Source organism: Onychomys torridus, chromosome 15, assembly GCF_903995425.1.
Source record: "Onychomys torridus chromosome 15, mOncTor1.1, whole genome shotgun sequence".
NCBI lineage: Eukaryota > Metazoa > Chordata > Mammalia > Rodentia > Cricetidae > Onychomys > Onychomys torridus.
The window spans coordinates 23988278-24012434 of NC_050457.1; the positions used below are offsets into that span (position 1 = coordinate 23988278).

At 43.2% G+C, this 24157-nt stretch overlaps 1 pseudogene; it reads right to left on the minus strand.

The window, feature by feature from the left end:
• The window catches only part of LOC118596319, a 47015-nt pseudogene extending 23748 nt beyond the window's left edge, over window positions 1-23267 (minus strand).
• Window positions 23268-24157: the final 890 nt, after the last annotated feature.

Sequence of the window (24157 nt, forward strand, 5' to 3'; positions counted from 1 at the left end):
GGGACCTGTACAGCGTGGTCTTCCATTGCTGTCAGCCTTGCCTGAAAATTGGCCTATTATTGTGGTAGATATTAAGGACTGCTTCTTTTCCATTCCACTGAATAGCAAGGACAGTGAGAGATTCGCTTTCACTTTACCGTCCACTAATCATGAGGAACCTGATAAAAGATATCAGTGGGTTGTATTGCCACAAGGCATGGCCAACAGTCCTACAGTGTGTCAATTATTTGTAGCAACTGCTTTAGAACCTTTGAGAGCACGTTTTCCAGGCTTAAAATGCCTCCATTATATGGATGATATACTGTTAGCAGCTAAAGAAGAGAGCATTCTTCAAGAAGCATATAGCTCGCTTGTAGAACTGCTAAAGCAAAAGGGACTCTGTATTGCCCCTGAGAAGGTGCAACAGAGCAAAGTTGTCAATTATCTTGGCTCTAAAATAACTAATCATTATATCATGCCACAAAAGGTAGAGTTAAGGAAGGATCATCTTTGCACATTGAATGATTTTCAAAAATTATTAGGAGATATAAATTGGATAAGAGGAAGTTTAGGAATGGCCAATTATGAGTTAAAACCATTATATGATATTTTAATTGGAGATGCAGCCTTGGATTCACCGAGGCAATTAACCAATGCAGCCCGACAAGCCTTAACAAAATTAGAAGATAGACTACAAAGAGCTTTTCTTCAAAGAGTGCAAAATAATGATGATATTACTCTGTGCATTCTGCCTACCCAGTTACAACCTACGGGAATTTTATGGCAAAAAGGACCCTTGTTATGGATTTATACTAAAATCTCACCTGCAAAATCAATTGAGTATTATCCTATTGCTGTAGCATTACTTGCGCAACAAGGTATTCAACAATGTTTACAATAATTTGGGACATCACCACAAACGCTAGTTGTTCCTTATGATTCTACTCAAGTCAAGGTATTATGTGCTGCCATAGATGATTGGGCAATTCTGCGTTGTACCTATTCAGGACACATAGATTGCCATTATCCTAAACATCCACTATTAACTTTCTTTAAAGAACATCCTGTAGTTTTCCCTAAAGTAACTGCTTCAAAGCCCATTCCAGGAGCAAGTGTTATATTTACAGATGGGTCTAAGACAGGCTGTGGTGCTTATATGGTGGATTCTAATGAACCTGTAAAGCATCAATTCTTGCCAGGTGCACCTCAACAGGTGGAGCTTTCAATAGTTCTTGAAGTTTTCAAGGCTTGTCCATTTGCATTTAATTTAGTGTCAGATTCTAGTTATGTTGTTAATGCTTTAAAAAGCCTTGAATGTGCAGGGCCCATCAAATCTTCTAGCCCAGTTAGCTCATTGTTTGGCCAATTACAGAAACTGATCTGGCAACGTAAAAATCCCTTTTTTGTGCAACACATCCATGCACATACTAGTCTGCCAGGTCCATTGGCTAAAGGCAATGATATAGTAGACCAGTGTACTAGACAGGAATGGATGTTTGTGGCTTCTGCCATACAACGAGCATATGCTTTCCACAAAGAATTTCATGTTAATGCAAGGACATTACAACAAAAGTTTTCTATCTCATGTGCAGAGGCACGAAAGGTGGTACTAGATTATTCCCAATGTGTCATTTTTCATCATCCTTCTAGATTAGGAGTTAACCCTCGTGGTTTGCTCCCCCTAAAAATATGGCAAATGGATGTTACACACATCTCTGAATTTGGACGTGTCAAATATGTACATGTATCTGTTGATACCTGTTCTGGAATCATTCATGCCACCCCAATGGCAGGAGAAAAAGCCTCTCATGTCATTGCTCATTGCTTAGAAGCTTGGGCAACATGGGGTAAGCCTCAACAGTTAAAGACAGACAATGGTCCTGCATATACCGGACAGAAGTTCACTTCCTTCTGTCAACAGATGAATGTGCAACTTGTACATGGCCTACCATATAATCCACAAGGTCAAGGCATTGTGGAGCATGCTCATTGCTCCTTGAAGGAGTTGCTTCAAAAACAAAAGGGGGAATAGGCTATGGCCGTACCCCTAAGGACAGACTTTCTCTTGCATTATTTACTCTGAATTTTTTGAATTTGGATGCTTCCAATTATTCTGCTGCAAATTTATCTAAAAGGTTGTCTAGTTATCTTTTAGGCAATTGGACCGGAGAGTTTGATAACCTGATGGACCAGCTGAGAATGGCTATTGTCACGGTGAATTCGACTCCAGTGGATACCGGACTGGTGGAGGGATTGTCTTCCTGGATTGCTACAGCCATGGGCCACATGAAGGAGTGGGCGGGAATAGGAGCCCTAGTAGGTTTACTGGTGCTCACCTCCCTAGTATGCTTGTGGTGCATTTGTCGCATTAGGATCTCACAGCGTCGCCATGCAGCCATGATTGTCCAAGCCTTTATGGCCATTGATGCAGGACAGTCTCCCCAAGCCTGGTTGGCTACTTTAAAAGATATTTAGGCACAGGATGCGAGGCCTGCGCACTGCACTTGAGGTTATGATACGCTGACCTCAAGAAGAGCAAGTCTGATTGCATGTGGGTTGGTACCCTAACTCCTACCTCTGTGAAAAGGGTATCGGACGGGTCTAGTGTTCTCTGGGTGGACGACGCCTGGACAAACATTAGTACATGTTCCATTTTAGCAGAGATCAGACCTCTACTCTTGCCTGTTGCTTTGTAAAACAAAAAGGGGGAAACTGTAGAGAGCTGCGTGTAGCCGCACCCTAAAGATGGCTCTGGCTTCTACCCTCTGCCTTCCCGATGGCAAACACTCTTTAGGGTAAACAGTTCCTTATTTGGCTGTGGCTGGATTCGTATGTTGCTGGCATATGCGTGGACCTGTGGATAGTGCCATGTGGCGGCCTGGGGTTGGCAGCCCAGCCCTACTTATGTGCTGGGAGAGGCTTGCCCCGGGGAGAGAGAGACACAATGCAATTAATCAAAGGTCTGATTAAACTGTGATGAGAAGGATCCCGGTGTTGCGTCTTCCTTGCTGGTCAAGGCAGGCTCGACATAGCTCCACACTCTGATCTTCAGGCAAGCTTTATTTATTGAAATGCTGTCTTCTGGGCATAACACGGTGTCTTCATTAAGGTTTCTATGGCTGTGAAGACACCGTGACCATGGCAACTCTTATAAAAGAATACATATAATTGGGGAGGCTTACAGATCAGAGATTCCGTCCATTATCATCATGATGGGGAGCATGGTAGTGTGCAGGCAGATTGGTGCTGGAGAAAGTAGCTGAGACTCCTACATCTTGGAGCCAACAGGATGTCAACTGAAAGTGACAGTGAAGGAAACTGGAGCAAAAGAGACTTCAGAGCCCGCCCCCCACAGTGACTCACTTCCTCCAACAGTGCCACACCTCCTAATAGTGCCACTCCCTGTGAGATCATGGGGGCCAGTCACATCGAAACTACCAGACACGGCCACGGCACTCATGTACTCACCACAGTTGTGGACACCTGCACAAAATCAAGCCAACAAGCCCAGACAACATTACAACAAGCAGCATTATTTGGAGTCAGTGGTTACAAAACCAGCAACAAAACAGGAGAGGGGGATTTACAGGAGGAGGATATGGTCTATATGTATCATTTACATGCACAAAATCATCAAAAATAGATAAGATATTCTATTAAAAAACAAGGTGGGGGCGTTCACAGCAGCAGCTCACAACTGCCTATAACTCCAGCTCCGACATATTGGGAAACCTACCATGGACCACATCCCTGAAGAAAACTGACTCTTCCCCACCACCCCCACCCCCAGGGCCATCAAAAGCCAGTAGCTCCACAGAAAGGGGAAGGTCTTGGGAAGTGCTTCTACAGACCATGCTGAAATGTTGACAGGCTCGATATTTTTCAGGCAGCCACAGCCATGCGGCTTGTTGGTGTTTTGAGACAGTGTCTTACTATGTAGCCCAGGCTGGCCTCTAACTCACAAGAGATCTGCCTGCCTCTGCCTCTCAAGTGCTGAGATTAAAGGCGTGTGCCCCCATACCCAGCTTTCATGTAAGTTCTTGCAAGAAGACTGTCATGTAAAGACAGTAGTTCCTAGCAGTCCAGCTCAACATCTGGCTCCTACAATCTTCATCCCTCCTTTCCTAGTGGTCCCTGAGCCTGGGAAAGAGGTTTGTCATACATGTCCCATTTAGACTGAGCACTCACAGTCACTTATGCACGATGACCTAGTAGGAGTCTATAAAATTTTCTTTTCTTGTTGAGAGTCTGGATTCAGGTCCTTCTAGATGCCTATTAGCAACTGACAGCATGGGGGGATCCTAAAAACACACTTAGCTGATAGAAAATGGTTGTCATGAATCCTTTTGTATCTTGCTGCTGTCTGTCTACTAAACCTCCCGGGCCCTTACAAAATAAAGGTGGGCACAGAGGAGCACACTTGTAACCCAGAACTAGGGAGGTAGAAGCAGGAGGACAGTGAGGTGAAGGTCAACCTCATACATAGTGAGTTTGAAGCCATCCTGGGCTACATAGCACCCTCTCTCAAACAACCACATTTGGGGAAACAGGATTAGGCGATCCAGACATGGTACGTAGCACACGCACACAATCATAACACTAATGAGGCTGAGGAAAGAAGACTGTGACTTCAAGGTCAGCTTGGGCTACACAGCAAATTAATGTCAGCTACATGGTGAGATGTAGGGCTGAAGATGTAGGTCTGGGCTAAAGATGAGCTCAGCAGCAGAATGCTTCCCTCCTGTGGACAAGGCCCTGAGTTCCTTTCTCAATATTCAGGAATAGAGAGAAAAATGAGCCACTCTAGGGTGTTCACATAGCTCAGCTGTTGAGGGGAACTTAGACTGCATGGCACCCTGGATTCAATTCCCACTAGGCAGGTGGTAGTGGGGTGGATTATGGGAATATTCTGGAATAAACACTCCAACACCAATGAGAGCAGAAAAAGGAGGTGTCACTGGTGGGCTGAAGCCAGACTGGCCCCTGAAAGGCCTCAGTATCCAGTCCACTTTAAAACCACAGGGTGAGACCAGCAGACCAGAAAGGTTGGCCAGGTTGTGAAGGGTAACGATCTATTGTTTCAGTCCCAGGTAAGGAGTGAAGTCAGGTTTGCAATAGAGAGTACAGGCAGTGCTTAACTGAGTCACTAAATACACCAATAAATCAGAATCTAATAATTGGCCTTTTCTGCCTTATCCAGCTTCAATAGAGATGGAGAGGAGAGGAGAGAGGAGACGAAACCAAAATCACCAAAAAAAGCATGGGCAAAGCATGTGGAAATATTCGTAGTTTGTAAAAATCATACAAAGGAATTAAAAGAAAAAGTATTTGAAAATCAGGATTGTGTTTAGCCCTGGATAGGAAGGTCGAGCATCAGCTAGGACTGGGGACAGCACAGGAGCCTTCTAAGGATTGAGAGACCTTGACTTCTTGACTTTAGTGTTCAGCTCCTAGGCCTCTTATTGTTACTATCTTTCAAGGCATTGTGTTAGTTACTTTTACATTGCTGTGATCGAATATCATGACCAGAAGCAACTTCAGGAAGAAAAATGATTTAGGCTTAAGTTCTTAAAATCAATCATACTAAAGTGTTCATATAGAAGGAAACTATACAATGTTCTTCCTTCAGCCTCTGAGAACTGCGACTACAGGTGTGCACCTCTGCGTCCAGCCAAAAATACTCACTCCTAACTCTGCACATACTGATATTTACTTCTGAAAAAACTCTTGATAATTTCTTAGTGAAAACAACAAATTTCTACTTGCAAGTGAACATTTCTAGGGAATTTTATGTGGCGAAAATGAGTAAAAATAAACTTGAAGATGGACAGAAAGGCGTCAGAGCAGCGCAACAGTAAAGGCCTTGCCTAGCGTGCCCGACTCACTGGTTTCATCCCCAGCAGTGGGAGAAGAAAACCACAGAAAAGAAATACTTTTGTGTGAACTCTTGGATATTGGAAATAGGAAATTTTAAAAGCTTCTAGAAGAAGAAGCAGGAGGGGAAAGAAGTTTCTAATCAAAGGAATCAAAACAGTATGGTACTGCCAGGCACACCCTGGAATCACTTTGGAAGCTGATGAAGGAATTCATGAGTTCAAATCCAATCTGGGCTACCTAGAAAGTTTGGCATGGTATGTGCTATGTAGCAAGATGCTGTCTTTAAAATTATATCTGTTGACCAGTCAAAACCAAGTCTAACTGTGAGAGGAAAGCTAGACAGGGCGGATGTCATGGAGGAAAGAGATGAAGATAAAATTTTGTGTCCTTCACAGTGGGAACCAGAGGAGAGGGCAGAGACTGTCCACAGAGAAAGCAGGTTGGGGAGCAGTGAGGACTAACTGCTGAAGTACATTCAGGGCTAAGGGAGTTCACCGTGCTCACTTGGGATAAAACCTGGTGTGCTCCTCTAATGGCTCGTCCCCTTCCTCCCACTTTTCCATACTTCCTCCACAGGAAAAACACCGGACAGAGTCCTTTATGCCTAGAAGGAAGGAAATGTGGTCAGTGTACTCTGACATACACCTGTCAACTCACAAGCAGATAATAACAATAATAAAACCCTATTCGCATCCCCAGTTAGATTGTGTGGCAGAGTCATGCACAGGTCATCAGGGGCAACAGCCCACAGGGGACTCTTGGTCCTTCAGTGGGGTGGTCAGCAATAGTCACTGAATGTTCCTGTGCACTATGTATTCTGACCATCTCAGACCTGCCATTCTGAGAGACTTCAAAGAATAGGAACTCTGTGGGAGCAGAGACTGCTGTCTGATTGGACAATAATGACACAGTAGACTCTCACAGATGTAGGCCATCAACAGGCATTTGCTTAAGGAATAAACGAGAAAGAATATGTGTGAAGATTGGAGGTGAGAAACACAAGAGCAAATTTAGGGTTCGCTGTAGTGAGATCATGAAGAATGACTCGTCTCTTCCCACATTATTGCAGTAGGAGAACATGGCCCATGAGACCTAGGGAAGGCAGCAAGAGGAGACACAATAAAGAAGAGACAGAGGGTTAAGACTGAGGTAAAAAGGCCACTCATGCTAGTGGACTACATCTGTTAGATAAGGTGTCTGCACAATCCACATTCTGACCTGCCCTGACAAACTTGCAGCATTATGTAACCGCAGTGACAGATCTACAGAAAACTCCATCCCAACTCAGGAGTGCATTTGGTCAGAGGAACACTAGCTAGATGGCTAGGGAGCGCACGATATATTTCCTGATTCTCTCCTTGTACTTTAGGCAGTGACCCAGCTGAGGGGAACCAGCTTTGTGAATTACCAAGTGGAGCTTCTGCTGGGCAGCAGCTAAAGAAATGAGGAACTTGTGGAAGATTCTTCATGGTTTGATACAAAGGAAATAAGTTTGCAGGTATTTCTCCTGAGAGCACTGTATGGTAAAAACAGTGATCCACATTCTACTTTCTCACATTCTTCCTTAGCAATAGAAACTCCAGACTCTCTCTCTCTCTCTCTCTCTCTCTCTCTCTCTCTCTCTCTCTCTGTGTGTGTCTGTGTGTGTGTGTGTGTGTGTGTGTGTGTTCATATGTACATGTACTGTGCACTGCGCATGTATACAGCTACCTTCCTCTATTGCTCTCCACCCTGTGTTTTGAGGTAAGGTCTCTCACTGATTCAGCAAGATAAGTATGCCAGTGAGCTCTGCAGATCCAACTGTCTTTGCAACCCAGAGCTGGGATCACAGTTGGCTTTTCACATAGGTGCTGGGAATATGAATTCAGGTCTTTATTCTCACCCAGCAAGCACCTGGATGACTAGCCAGACCTTAGAAACTTCTTAACTGGGCATATTGTCACGCAGGGAAAACATTGGATTTCTCAGAACTCCCAAAAGTAGGTAGGGCCATCTAAGTTCTGGTGAAAGAAATATAAGGGGGGTGGAGAGATGGCTCACTGGGTAAGAGGGCTTGCTGTGTAAACACAAGGACCTGAGTTCAAATCTTGGCGTGTACATGAAAAGCTAGATGAGGCCAACCACACACCCATTACCCCAGTGAAGAAACAGCAAGAGCATGGGTCTGGCTGGCTACCACCTGACTCTTCATTCAGTGAGACACCCTGTCTCAAGAGAATAAGACAGAAAGGAATAGAGCAGGTTAGTCAATTCCTTCTGCTGTCCTCTAACCTCCTGCACATACATGAACACATACCACGCTCACAAACACATGTAAGAGAAAGAAATATGAGCACAATTGTCTTGGGCCAGTTTCTAGAAACTCCTGGGGTGTTGTTAGGGGTAAGATACAAGGGAAAGAAAGGTGTAGACAAAAAGACATGATAATTATTCCAAATGGACGACTGTGCTCATCATCAGCCCAGACCTCGGGTTTCAAGTTTGGAGGCTGAGCACCAAGGGAATTGTGGGAAACTGAAGGTCTTATGAGCCAGCAAAGGGATCTATGGGGAATGATGGAGAATGGAGATTGCTGAGTGGAGACAAATGCAAGACTTGGACAAACACATCTGGTGGACACAAACTACTGACTCACCTGTGTAGAAAAGGCCTGCTCTGACCAGAGCTTCAACAGCCCCAGGGGATTCATGGGGCCAGTCCTTAAAGGTGTCCAGCCTTAGTTCTTCATTAGCAAAGACGCTGTCATTGCAGTAAGCTTGGGGGTTGGGGAGAGAAAGAAAAATAAAAATAGATGTAGGTGAGAGCAGCAGGCTTTGATGGCAAAGTTCAAGTTAGCTGTGTGCACAGGTGGAATGATCTGGTGTACTGTGCTTGTGTCAAAATAATTGAGGGTGATTAGAAAAGCATGAAGGGATAAAAGAAGCAATCAATTCAATTTAACTAAGAAAAATATTTTTACAGTCTAGAGGCCTGTATTTTACTTTTACTAAGCCAAGGAGTGATAGGGACCAGCTCCCTAGTGCCACAATGTGTGTGAGCAGGCTGGTCCTTGAGCTTCTCTTTGGCTTCCTTCCTCTGATCATTCTCCATCATTCATTTCAAGAAGCATGTTCAGCCCTTAAGTTTCTCTCTCTTCCTCCTCCTCCCGTGTGTGTGTGTGTGTGTGTGTGTGTGTGTGTGTGTGTGTGTGTATGGGTTCCTGTGTGTACAGGTACATGTTTGTGTGTGGATACATGTGTATTATGGGCTTGTACAAGTGGAGGCCAGAGGACAACCTTCACTGTTATCTTTTAACCCCTTGCCTTTTTTCTTTTTTTTGAGAAAGTCTCACATTTGCCTTGAACTCACTAAGCAGGCAAGGCTGTCTGGCTATGGCGCTCTGGAGATTGATGTGTCTGCCTCCCCAGTGCTAAGAGCACACGCCCATACTACCACACATACCTTTTTCACATGGACTCTGGGCTATATCTCATGTCTTTACTACTCCTAGCCCTTATTAGTTTTATTTATGTTTGTTTGAAAACAGAGTCTTACCATGTTGTCGTGAGCTATTGTGGGCCATGATGCAAATACACAAATACAGCTTATAGTAACTTATAACCCAGATGTCAACCCACCAGAGGAACGATTATCTGATGGGGTAACGCCATCAAGCAAGGTTTACAGATCACACACTGACTCTGAAAGCTGTTGCTCCTGTCTGTGATTTCACATGTGCAAAAACAGCTGTGGAATCTCCAGTTACCATGCATTTACACACACACACACACACACACACACACACACACACACACACATATATATATATATATATATATATATATATATATATATATATATAAAATCTCTTGATTGCATCTCAATCTTATGGGCACATATATTTGTGGATGGTCAGGAAGATGACTTCTCATTAAGCTGTATAATGTTTAAGTGTGGAAATATACTAGAATATGTTTCATAACTAGATATTGTTCCATGTGGACTGTAAGACACTTAGAAGCCTGTCCTCTATAATTAGCCAACCTCACCTGGATCATTTGGTTGTTGTTCATGGTTGCAGACAACCCTCCAAGGTGAGACTTATGTTTTTGCACTAACAGTCCTCACACCCACACTCCAGGGTGCCCATCTACATACAAACACACCAAAAAGCTCTCTAACATTAAAATAAATAAACCAGTTATTCTACGTGAACATATGTTTAGCATTCCCCCTCACACGCAATTGATCATTACAAAAAATTTTAAAACTGAGTCATTCCATAAAAGCATAAATCACATTTTAAAATATTTAAAAGAGAAAAATGAGAAGGCTAAAATATGAGAGTGCACAAGAAAAAAGAAAGAAAAAGAAAAAGAACCAAAGCATTTAGAATGTGCCCGAGGTTTTACCTGACACCATAGGTAATTCTCTTCTGACCCAGGAATTCACAAAATGTTCTCCCTGAGGGAAAGAAATTCAGGTTACTGACTGACTTATAGAATATACATCTTCTGTGAGCTGCAAGTGAAGGCCTTCCCCCCACTAAAGTCAAGTTTTTTTAGAGCAGCAGAATTGTTCACAAAGTAGCCCTTTAGTTTTGGTTTGATTCCTATTGATGTTAGGAATTTTTATGCAGTACAAAACATCAGTGAGCACCTGTGCCAAATGGGAACTTTCTCCAGGTCACTCTTAGGGAACACGCAGCTCAGCAACAGAACTGCAGTCACACACAGATGCATTTTGACTCATGAGGAACTGAGCCATGGGAAGGCAGCTCGCCTCAGAAGGACCTTTCCAATTGAGCAACTCTCCCTCTGAGAAAACTGCACCCAGACTTTCAGTCTGTGCTCTCTGCAGATGCTGATTCTGAGTCAGTCAACCATGACATCCTCCCTTGGCTTCTGTTTAGACTAAGTTTCCCACCACTTAGCACTAGGAAGTCCTTACTACTTTAGAGCCTAGACAGCCAGGGCCAGGAGCCAGCTCTGAGGGCCCTGTGTCACCAGGAGCTAGGACAGAAGACTGAGTCAGGCATCCAGAGGGAGGCAGCAGGCAGCCAGGGCAGTGGCCTCAGTCAGAGGGAAGATGAGGAGGCAGGGGAAGCCACCCAAAGCCAGCCTGAAAACCACCTCACATGGGTCCAGCTGAGCAAGACCACAAGATTGTTGTGTCTCCACTCTGCAGAGGAGAGGTGGGAGAATGGGTCCATGGAAAATAAAAATCCTCACCCTGAGGATTCCGATATTACTAGGTGATGAACACACACTATTGTCAAGAGTTTATTGTTGTGAATTACCGTTACATGGACAAATCCCTCGTAGCTTTTAATATACTGGGCAATTTCCTCTGAGGATTTCTTACTTTGAAGGAATTCACACCTATAATTAAAATATATCCCAATAAATAGAGATGTTCTAAATCACAACGAGCATTTGATAAAACCTATTGAACTACTGGACTTTATACATCAGTGAAACTGTCAAAAACAAAAAAACAAAAAACAACTTGCCCCAATAGCAGGTGCAGGTCCTGCCCAGGTCCAAACCAGATGGGACCCAGGACTGAGAGGGGAAGTAGACACAGGGTCCCACCCTGAACCTAGGAGCTATCTGCAATCGATACCCGCTGATAACGGGAAAATCAGTCTTCTCCACTGGAGTGTCACTGGTATAACAACCACACTCCAGGACAGACCCCCGGCTCAGGAACAGTTGGCCAACACAAAAGGAACTCCATATTATTTCTGTGGACATTTGTTTCATTTCGGGTTTCTGTTTGTTTTTATTTGGTTTGGTTTTTGTCTTGTAAGTTTTTAAACTATTTTGGTTTTCGTGTGTGTGTGTGTGTGTGTGTGTGTGTGTGTGTGTGTGTGTGTGTTGAAACAGAGAGAAAATGTAAAGTTGGCTGAGCAGCAAAATGGGGGAGATCTGGGAGGAACTAGAGGAGGGGGAAAGACAACCAAAACATACTGTGGTAAAAAATTCACTCCAAACCTTACTCATGAGAATTACCATTGTTTGTCTATATTAGTGACAACACCTTGGCTATTTAAAACTGAATCTTCACATTGCTTTTATTTTGTTTTATAATGAGGTGCCCCTGTGTTGCTCAGGCTAATGATAAACTCCTGGCCTAGAGCAATCTTCTGCCTCAGCCTCGGGAGCAGCTTCAGCTGTACGCACACACCACAACGCTCTGCTGTCATCTCATTGAACCAAATGTGCAAGACAAGCAATAAAGAGACTGCCATGCAGTAAACAGAGTGGGGACTCCGGGGCCTTTCAGAGGGGATAAGCCTAGTTCCCGTGGTCAGATCAGCTAGCGACAGTAAAGAGAAATGGGAAAGTCAGTTTACCATATTCCACCTGCTAAATAAAAGATCATCATAAGTTTTAAAGTAATAGATATTAATCTATTAATTTTGAATTTTAATAAAGTAATGAATATCTTCCTGAAGGACATTCCTTTCCCATAAAAATGAAGCTTCTTTTAAGATTAAACAAAATTCCTCTAACTGACACTGATGTTTCTTTCTCATGGTGTGGTGAGGAGTGGACTGAGAGGTCTTTGGTCAATGGGGATGATGAAATGCCCTGTTCCATTCTAATGACATGAGAAGATGAACTCCATCACACGACTCAACAAGGTCTCAAGGGTTTCCATTAAACGTCTGTGGCGGCCAAGGATCCTGGCCCCATTTTCCACATCTTTCCATGCATTGCTCTATGTCTGAATATAATCCACGCAGCACACAACACCTGGGGTGGACTACAGAGAACTGAGGTTATTGGTCCTTTGAAAAGTATTTTAGCCAGGCGATGGTGGCGCATGCCTTTAATCCCAGAACTTGGGAGGCACAACCAGGTGGATCTCTGTGAGTTCAAGGCCAGCCTGGTCTACAAAGCGAGTTCCAGGAAAGGCACAAAGCTACACAGAGAAACCCTGTCTCAAAAAAGTATATATATATATAATATAGTAATAAGTCAACTTGCTTTTAAAATGTTTCAGTACACCCAGAGAGGCCCAGCAACCTAGGTTCCAGCCTTGGGCACCAGCCATTCCGGGGAAGACCTGCCCAACTTGGCCCCAGGTTCTGGCCACAGGGCAGGACCCCCACCCCCAAAGGGAATGTTCCCCTTCTCCAACACCCCTGGTGGACCCTACAATCTCCATGCCCTGCCCCCACACTCATCGGCCTGAGATCCCAGCCACTTCCGGAGACTTAGAAACCAGCCACCAGCTCCCATCCTGCCCCAGAACTCCCATCTGGAGCAGAGGCAACGGTTTGAGACCCCAGCCACTTCCTGAGACTTAAAAGCCAGCCCCCAGCATCTGGACCAAAGCTCCCATCCCGCCCCAGAACTCCCATCTGGACCAGAGCTCCCATCTGGCCCAGAGCTTCCATCTGGACCAGAGACAGGCTCCCTAAATCTGTCAACTCTCTCTGGACCAAGTACACTGATAAGACCAAAAATGAATCCTCGAGGAAATGGGCAGACGTCAAGGCAGAAGTACATACAACAAAATAAAGAACAACACAGAATCACCAGAACCTAGCCCTCCTCCAACAGCTAGACCTGAACATCACAGAGTGGAAGAAGCAGAAGAAAACAACCTTATAAGTAACATCATGAAGAGGCTAGAGCCTTATATAGAAGAAATCAAAAATAAAGTGGAGGAACAGACAAACAAAAAATGGGAAGAACGCTATAAAAAACTAGAGGAAAGGACAAATAAAGCTGAAGAAAACAATAAGTCCCTCAAAGAAAATCATGAAAAGCAATGAAACAGATGAGGGAAACAGTCCAAGACCTGAAGAGGGAAATAGAAAAAATGAAGAAGACACAAGCAGAGGGAATGCTGGAAATAGAAGATCTGAGTAAACAAATAGGATGCAAGTATAACTAACAGAATTCAAGAGATGAAAGAGAGAATCTCTGGTGTTGAAAATACGGTAGAAGAAATAGATTCATCAGTCAAAGAAAACACTAAAGTCATGACCCAAAATGTCCAAGAAATTTGGGACACCATGAAAAGACCAAACCTATGAATAATAGGGATAAAGAAGGAGAAGAATACCAACTCAAAGGCACAGAAAATATATTTAACAAGATCAGAAGAAAACTTTCCTAACTTAAGGAAATACCTATGAAGATACAAGAAGCCTATAGAACACCAAACAGACTAGACCCCCCCAAAAAGTCCCCTCGCCACATAATAAATAACTAAATATACAGAATAAAGAAAGAATATTAAGAGCAGCAAAGGAAAAAGGCCAAGTGACTATAAAGGCAAACCCATCAGAATAACACCCGATTTCTCAATGGAGACTTTGAAAGCCAGAAGGACCTGGACAGATATAATGCAGACACTAAGAGATCATGGATGTCAGCCTAGACTAATATACCCAGCAAAACTTTCAATCAGCATAGATGGAGTGAGCAAGACACTCCAAGACAAAGTCAGATTTAAACAATATTTATCCATAAACCCAGCCCTACAGAAAGCACTAGAAGGAAAACTCCAACCAAAGGAAGTCAGATACACCCTCAAAAACACAGGCAATAGATAATACCACAGCAGTAATCCCCAAAGAAGAGAAGTACAGACACACTACCACCAAAAAAGAAAGAAGAAAAAAAAACAGGAATGAACAATCACTGGTCATTAATACTCCTTAATATCAATGGACTTAATTCACCTCTAAAAAGACACAGACTAACAGAATGGATACGAAAACAGGACCCATCTTTCTGCTGCATACAAGAAACACACCTCAAATTCAAAGACAGACACCTCCTAAGAATAAAAGGCTGGGAAAAGACTATCCAATCAAATGGTCTTAAGAAGCAAACTGGTATATCCATCCTAATATCCAGCAAAATAGACTTCAAACTAAAATCAATCGGAAGAGATCATGAAGGACATTAAATACTCATCACAGGAAAAATCCACCAAGATGAAGTTTCAATTCTGAACATTTATGCCCCAAACACAAGGGCACCCACATATGTAAAAGAAACATTATGAAAGCTTAAGTCACATATAAAATCCCACACATTAATAGTGAGAGACTTCAACACCCCACTTTCACCTCTGGACAGATCGGCCAAATTGAAACTTAATAGAGACATAATGGACTTAACTGATGTTATGGCACAAATGGACTTAATTGATATCTACAGAAAATTCCACCCAAACAAAAAAGAATATACCTTCTTCTCAGCACCCCATGGAACCTTCTCTAAAATTGACCACATACTTGGCCACAAAGCAAATCTCAACAGATACAAAACAATTGGAATAACCCCCTGTGTTCTATCAGACCACCATGGTTTAAAGTTAGATTTCAACAACAACAAAAACTACAGAAATCCTACAATCTCATGGAAACTGAACAATGCTCAACTGAATCACCAATGGGTTAAGGAAGAAATAAAGAAAGAAATTAAAGACTTCCTAGAGATCAACGAAAATGAATACACCACATACCCAAACTTATGGGATACTATGAAAGCAGTGCTAAGAGGGAAATTCATAGCACTGAATGCACACATAAAGAAACTGGAGAAATCTCATGCTAGTGACTTGTCAGCACACCTGAAAGCCCTTGAACAGGAAGAAGCAAAGTCTCCCAGGAGGAACAGATGCCAGGAAATTATCAAATTGAGAGTGGAAATCAATAAAATAGAAACAAAGAGAACAATACAAAAAATTTAATGAAACAAAGAGTTGGTTCTTTGAGAAAATCAACAAGATAGACAAGCCCTTATCCAAACTGACCAAAAGACAGAGAGAGAGCATCCAAATTCACAAAATCAGAAATGAAAAGGGGGACATGACAACAGACAATGAGGAAATCCAAAGAATCATCAGGTCATACTTCAAATACCTCTACTCCACAAAACTGGAAAATCTAAAAGAAATGGATAATTTTCTGGATAGGTACCACATACCTATGTTGAATCAAAACCAGATAAACCATTTAAATAGTCCAGTAACCCTAAGGAAATAGAATCAGTCAGTAAAAGTCTCCCAACCAAATAAAAGCCCAGGACCGGATGGTTTCAGTGCAGAATTCTACCAGATCTTCAAAGAAGACTTAATACCAATACTCTTTAAATTGTTCCACACAATAGAAGCAGAAGGAATATTACCAAACCCCTTCTACGAGGCTATAATTACCCTGATTCCTAAACCAAACAAAGATGCAACAAAGAAAGAGAACTACAGACTGATCTCCCTCATGAACTTTGATGCAAAAATACTCAATAAAATACTGGCAAACAGACTCCCAGAACACATCAAAACAATTATCTACCATGATCAAGTAGGCTTTATCCCAGGGATGCAAGGGTGGTTCAACATACAAAAGTCCGTCAATGTAATACACCATATGAACAAACTCAAAGAAAAAAAAAACCACATGATCATCTCACTAGATGCAGAAAAGGCACTTGACAAAATCCAACACCCCTTCATGATAAAGGTCTTGGAGTGATCAGGAATACAGGGAACATACCTAAACAAAATAAAGGGAATTTACAGCAAGCCAACAGCCAACATCAAATTAAATGGAGAGAAACTCAAAGCAATACCAATAAAATCAGGAGCAAAGCAAGGCTGTCCCCTCTCCCCATACTTATTCAATATAGTACTTGAAGTTCTAGCCAGAGCAATAAGACAACAAAAGGAGATTAAGGGAATACAAATTGGAAAGGAAGAAGTCAAGCTTTCCCTATTTGCAGATGATATGATGGTATACATGAATGACCCCAAAAATTCAACCAAGGAACTGATACAGCTTATAAACACCTTCAGCAACATATCAGGATACAAGATCAACTCAAAAAAATCAGTAGCCCTCCTATATTCAATAGACAAACAGGCTAAGAAGGAAATCAGAGATACATCACCCTTTACAATAGCCACAAATGATATAAAATACCTTGGGGTTACTCTAACTAAGCAAATGAAGGACCTATATGACAAGAACTTTAAGTCCCTGAAAAAAGAAATTGAAGAAGATGTCAGAAAATGGAAAGATCTCTCATGCTCAAGGATAGGCAGGATTAACATAGTAAAAATGGTGATCTTACCAAAAGCAATCTACAGATTCAATGCAATCCCGATCAAAATAGCAAAACAATTCTTCATAGACCTGGAAAGAATAATACTCAACTTCATATGGAAAAACAAAAAACCCAGGATAGCCAAAAGAATCCTGTACAATAAAACAACCTCTGGAGGCATCACAATCCCCGACCTCAAGCTCTACTATAGAGCTACTGTAATAAAAACAGCTTGGTACTGGCATAAAAACTGACATGTGGACCAATGGAATTGAATTGAAGACCCTGACATTAACCCGCACACCTATGAACATATAATTTTTGACAAAAAAACAGCCAAAATTCTACAATGAGAAAGAAAGCATCTTCAACAAATGGTGCAGGCATAACTGGATGCCAATGTGTAGAAGGCTGCAAATAGATCCATATCTGTCACCGTGCACCAAACTTCAGTCCAAGTGGATCAAAGACCTCAACATAAATCCAGTAACTCTGAACCTGATAGTAGAGAAAGTAGGAAGTAGTCTTGAACGCATTGGCACCAGAGATCATTTTCTAAATATAACACCAGTAGCACAGACACTGAGAGAAACAATCAATCAATGGGACCTGTTGAAACTGAGAAGCTTTTGTAGAGCAAAGGACACGGTCAATAAGACAAAGCAACAGCCTACAGAATGGGAAAAGGTCTTCACCAACCCCACATCTGACAGAGGGCTGATATCCAGAATATATAAAGAACTCCAGAAATTAGACATCAAAATGCCCAACAGTCCAATTAAGAAATGGGCTATAGAACTAAACAGAGAATTCTCCACAGAGGAAGTTCAAATGGCTGAAAGACATTTAAGGAATTGCTCAACATCCCTAATTATCTGGGAAATGCAAATCAAAACAACTCTGAGATACCACCTTACACCTGTCAGAATGGCTAAGATCAAAAGCACAGAAGACAGCTTATGCTGGAGAGGATGTGGAGCAAGGGGAACTCTCCTCCACTGCTGGTGGGAATGCAAGTTTGTACAGCCACTTTGGAAATCAACATGGCGCTTCCTTAGAACATTGGGAATCCATCTCCCCCAAGACCCAGCTATAGCACTCTTGGGCATATACCCAAGGTATGCTCAATCATACCACAAGGGCATTTGCTCAGTTATGTTCGTATCAGCTTTGTTTGTAATAGACAGAACCTGGAAACAACCTAGATGCCCTTCAACTGAAGAATGGATAAAGAAAATATGGTACATATACACAATGGAGTACTACTCAGCAGAGAAAAACAATGACATCATGAGGTTTGCAGGCAAAGGGATGGATCTAGAAAAAATCATCCTGAGTGAGGTAACCCAGACTCAGAAGGACAAACATGGTATGTACTCACTCATAGGAGGATACTAGATGTAAAACAAAGATGACTAGACTGCTACACAACTCCAGGGAGGCTACCTAGAAAACGGGACCCTAGGAAAGACCCAAGGATCACCCAATGACAGAGAAATGGATAAGATCTACATGAACAACCTGGATGACAGTGGGAGTAATGAAGGGCAAGGTCTGGGGGAAAGAGAGCTCAGGGGAGCAGGAGATCCCAGCTGGATCAAGACCAGAAAGGGAGAACAAGGAATAACAGACCATGATAAATGAAGACCACATGAGAACAGAAAGAAGCAAAGTGCTATAGAGGTCCCCAGAAATCCACAATGATACATCCACTGTAGACTACTGGCAATGGTCGAGAGAAAGCCTGATTTGACCTAGTCTGGTGACCAGGTGGCCAAACACCCTAACTGTCATGCTGGAACTTTCATCCAATAACTGATAGAAGTGGAGGCAGAGATCCTCAGCCAGGCCCCAGGTTGAGCTCCAGGAGTCCAATTGTCGAGAAAGAGGAGGGACTGTAAGAGTGTGAATTGTTGAGACCAAGATTGGAAAAGCACAGGGACAAATAGCCAAACGAATGGAAGCACATGAATTATGAACCAAAAACTGTGGAGCCCCCAACTGGATCAGGCCTTCTGGATAAGTGAGACAATTGAGTAGCTTGAACTGTTTGGGAGGCACCCAGTCTGTGGGGCCCAGACCTGTCCTTAGTGCATGAGCTGGCTGTTTGGAACCTTGGGCTTATGCAGGGACACTTTGGTCAACCTGGAAGGAGGGGACTGGACCTGCCTGTAGTGAATCCACCAGTTTTAAATGAATCCCCAGGGGAGTCCTGGCCCTTGAGGAGATATGAATGGAGGGGGGGGTAGGGGGAAGGTGGGGGTGGAGGCAGGAGGGGGGAGGACAGGGGAACCCGTGACTGATGTGTAAAATTAAAACACAAATATCCGTTAAAAAATAAAATAAAATTTGAAATATAATTAAAAAAATAAATAAAATGTTACAGTGCTTTTTTTCTTTTGAGATAGGATCTCAACATAGGCTTGCTTTAGGCTCTCTGGATAGCAAAAATAAAAAGCTTGGGTTCCTGATCCTCTTGCCTCCCTCCACCTCACAAGGTCCGGAATTACAGGCATGTTCCATCGTTCCCACCTCGACACTACTTTCTCAAACGGTTTTCTAGAAACTATTGCAGTTGCTGGACATAATGATACAAACTGCAATCCCAGAACTTGGGAGTCAGAGAAAGGCAGATTGTGAGTTAGATGCCAGTCTAGGAATCATAGCAAGGCCATGTTTCAAAACTTAAAATTACACTTAAATCAGCTTACATTTATTATTCAGGTTTTTAAAGGATAAGAAAATATTCAGATATTTTGTCAATATTTCATAAAAGCAGTGACCAAGCCAGATGGAAGTACATCAGTCACCGCATGTAATGCACGACAGTTTTTGCAAGACCTACAAGCTATACATTACTGTCTGCATTTTACATCCAGGATTCTCAGAGTGTCGGTGTTTCATTTCAGTGCTGGAAATCAGGCAGTCCGCATGTGCGAACACACCTCGGTCCCCCTCTATCTGGAGCTTCTTGTGTGAGCAGGCCTCACTCCTTCAGTCTGTGGGGCCAGTCCCTGAACTGGCTCCTCTTCTTGTGTGGGTCTGTTCCCTCTGTGTCAGAGAAGGGACAAAGGGCCACTCCTGATTCTCCAGTCTCCACCTCCCTACTGCAGGGATTGCAGGTGTGTGACCCTGCATCCAGCAAGCATTTTCATTTGGTGCGTATTCCTCAGTATGTGAAACTGCTTTGTAATGCTGTAAACATTCTTATTTTCTTTCATTTATACAGCATTTCCACCCCTGTGTAGATTAACACATTTATTAATTAAATTTAATCTGGAAAATGCTGCTTGACAAGACATTATCTTAGTATTTAGGACAATAGGAAAATGGGTTGGTAGGCAAAACGCCTCAGCACAAGCATGGGGATCTAGAGTTTGAATCCCTGGTATGTGCACATCAAGGTGGGGTGTGGTCACACATGTCTTTAACCCTACCCTGGGATAGCAGAGACAGGCAGGTCCTAGGGGCTCACTAGCTAGCTAGTCTGCCAATCTATGAGTTCTGGTTCAGTGATCCTGTCTCAAGGTAGGTAGAAAGTAATAGAGAAGACATTCTAGGTCATCCTGCAGTCCATATATGCAGTGCATTTACTTACACAACACACACACACACACACACACACACACACACACACACCAAATCAAACATATGTTTTAAAATGAAAGCAAAATAACTTTTTGTTTTGTTTTTTTGAAGCAGAGTTTTGCTGTGTAACATCCCTGGCTCTCCTGGTACTCACTCTGTAGATGAGGCTGGCCTCAAACTCACAGAGATCTGCCTATAAATTCGTGTGATTCAAACTTATCATTGTGACCATCTCTTCCTTGCTTGAAAAATTCTGGGCAATCCTATACTGAGTAAGAGAAAGATCAGAACTCAAGGAAGTACTCCAACAATGTGGCTCTTTTGTTCCTATTTGTTCCTAGTTTTATTTTGCCTTTTTAAAAATTGAAAATTTTAATCCTAAAACATTCATTCACTTACTTGGGGAACCACTTGGCATGCTCCTTCCAAGGATCATCTCCTTCTTCCCAGTTTCCCAAGCATCCACCACAGGAGAAACACTGCACGGTGTCCCTTTTACCTACAGATGCAGAAAAACATTTTGACTGGCCAGCAATGGTACCAGGTGTGCCTTGGAAGTGACCATATTGTACTAAACCAAGATGGACTACTTATGACCTCTCTGGCTGAATCTATATCCAGAGACCAACTTACATAAATGACCCCCTTCTGAGTATTGGACCTCCATCCTCTAGCCATGGTCTTCTTACATAGGCATATCCCAGGGCCCTGCATATGTTAGCTAAGCCGTCTAGCACTGAGCTATAACCTCAGGCCACAGCAGTATTTTCTTTCTCCCTTCCTTCCTTCCTTTCTTTTCCATTTTTCTTTATTAAGAAATTTTATACTCACTCTACATACCACCCACAAATCCTCCCTCCTCCCATCTCCCAGCCCTCCCTCCCAAGCCACCCCACATCACCACATCCCCCAAATCAAGGTCTCCCATGGGGAGTCAGCAGAGCCCAGCACACTGAGCCTAGGCAGGTCCAAGCCCCTTCCCACTGCACCAAGGCTGCGCAAGGCATCACACCATGGCACCAGCTTCCAGAAGCCTGCCCATGCACCAGGGATGGATCCCGATCCCCCTGCCTGGGTGCCCCCAAACAGTTCAAACCAAACAACCGTCTTCCATATCCAGAGGGCCTAATCCAGTCCTGTGTGGGCTTCACACCCACTAGTCTACAGTTCATGGGCCTCCACTAGTGTGTCCAGTCATCTCTGCATGTCCTCCCATCATGATCTCGACATTCCCTGCCTGCAGAATTCCTCCTCTCTCTCATTGATTGGATTCCTGGAGTTCAGCCTGGCACCTGGCCGTGGATCTCTGTATCTGCCTCCATGAGTCACTGGACAAAGGCTCTGTGATGACAGCTAGGTTATTCACTAGACCAGTCACCAGAGTAGATGGTCCAGGCACCCTCTGGACCACTGCCAGCAGACCAAGTTGGGATCATCCTTGTGGATTCCTGAGAGCCTCCCCAGCACCCTGCCTCTTCCTATTCCCATGATGTCCTCATCTATCATGGTATCTCACTCCCTGCCCTCCCACTCTGTCCCTGTTCCAGCTTGACCCTCCCATTTCACTATGTTCTCATCCCCTACTCCTCGCCCTCTGTCACCCCCCATATCCAGTCCACTCATGTAGATCTCATCCACTTCTCCTTTGCAGGGTCATCCATGTGTCCCTCCTAGGGTCTTTCCCTATTAGCTAGGCTCTCTGGAGTTGTGGGTTGCAGTCTGGCCATCCCTTCCCTCACATCTAGTATCCACTTATAAGTGAGTACATACTATGTTTGTCCTTCTGAGTCTGGGTTACCTCACTCAAGATGATATTTTCTAGTTCTATCCATTTGACTGCAAATTTCTTGATATCATTTTTTTTTTACTGCTGAGTAGTATTCCATTGTGTATAAGTGCCACATTTTCTTTATCCATTCTTCAGTTGAGGGGCATCTAGGTTGTTTCCAGGTTCTTGCAATTACAAATAATAATATTTTTCTAATGTCCACATTTAAAGAAAGGTAACCTTTTATTTTATACATATAGGGTAAGTTAATAATGCTATACTAGTTGTTAAATTTTAATGAAATACTTATAGCTAACGCAACAGTTAAAAATTTACAAATATCACAAATAAAAACATGAAACTAAACTTTATATTTTACAGAAACACCTCACAAAATGGAATCCAGTTACCTGTGAAGACAAAGCCAGCTGCTGAGAGCACACGGGGTGATGTCCCATGGGCATAAAAAGGCCAGTTCTCAAAGGACTCCAGCCTGGCCTCCTCTTCTTGGTACCTTGCTTTGCCACCTCTCAGCTTCCCGGGACTCTTCACCCTTATGTCATACTTGCCGATGTTACCGATGTCTTTACCCAAAAGGAAGTCGCATCCTGGACAGAACTTCTTGTGGCTTTCTATGGAAGTTTTCCTGAGGCTGGTGCCAAAGAGGATTAAGCTACAGCAGAAGCACTGGACCCCAAGTTTCACCCCGGTGTGGTAAAACCCAGCGGCTGCCATGTCCTGTGGCGTCCACGATCTGAACGTATCATAGGTCACAAAAGTCTTTAATCGCTTGGCCTCACTGCGCATGTGCGAGTTAAAACCTTTCTTCATTTTCATTCGTTCCTTATGGTCTTCTTCTTCTTGACTCTTTATGACCGGAAATGCATCCACACCGAAAAGAGCAGAGAGCTGGGGGAGAAACTCATAATCAATCTCGGAAATCCGCTCCTCAGAGGCCTCCCGGTGAGTGGCCATTTTCTGAGAGGAAAGCAGATGATTGGTTTTCTAGTTAGTTTCATTTTGTTGTGATGAGCACCTTGACCAAAAGCAACACAGGAGGAAAGGGTTTATCTCAGCGAACAGTGGTGGTTCTGTAGTTGAACGTCCTTGTCGGACTGCCAGCTCCCCAGTAATGACACAGAGACTTATTACTAATTATGAAAGCTTGGCTTTTTGCGTAGGCTTGTTTCCAACTAGCTCTTAGGAATTAATTATCCTGTTTCTATTAATCGACATTCTATTACGTGGCTATTTACCTCTCTTCCATTCTGTATGTCCGACTCTCTCTCTCTCTCTCTCTCTCTCTCTCTCTCTCTCTCTCTCTCTCTCTCTCTCTGTCTCTCTCTCTCTCTCTCTCTCTCTCTCTCTCTCTCTCTGGCATCGCTAGAGTGCCTAGATTCATCCCAAGTTCCTTTCGCTCCTGGGGAGACCCATCTATTCGCTCCTGCCCCGGTATTGGCCATTGAGCTCTTTATTAAACCAATCACAACCACACATCTTCATACTATGTAAACAAATGTTCCACAACATGATTCACCATCAAGGGAAGTCAGAGCAGGAACTAAAGGCTGCAAACTGGAGGTAAAAACGGAAGCAGAGACTGTGGAAGAATGTTGCTTACTGGCTTTACTTCCCATAGTTTCATTAGTTTAATTTATTTTCTTTACCTTTTTGTATTATTGTATTTATTTGTTTATTTACTTGTTTGTTTTTCAAGACAGGGTTTCTGTGTAGCCCTGGATGCCCTGGAACTTGCATTTTAGACCAGGCTGGCTATGAATCAGAGATCTGCCTGCCTCTGCCGGGACTGGTTTATTTATACAACACAGGACCACATGCCCTGAGGGCATCACTGCCCACAGTGGGCTGGACCCTCCCACGTCGATTAACA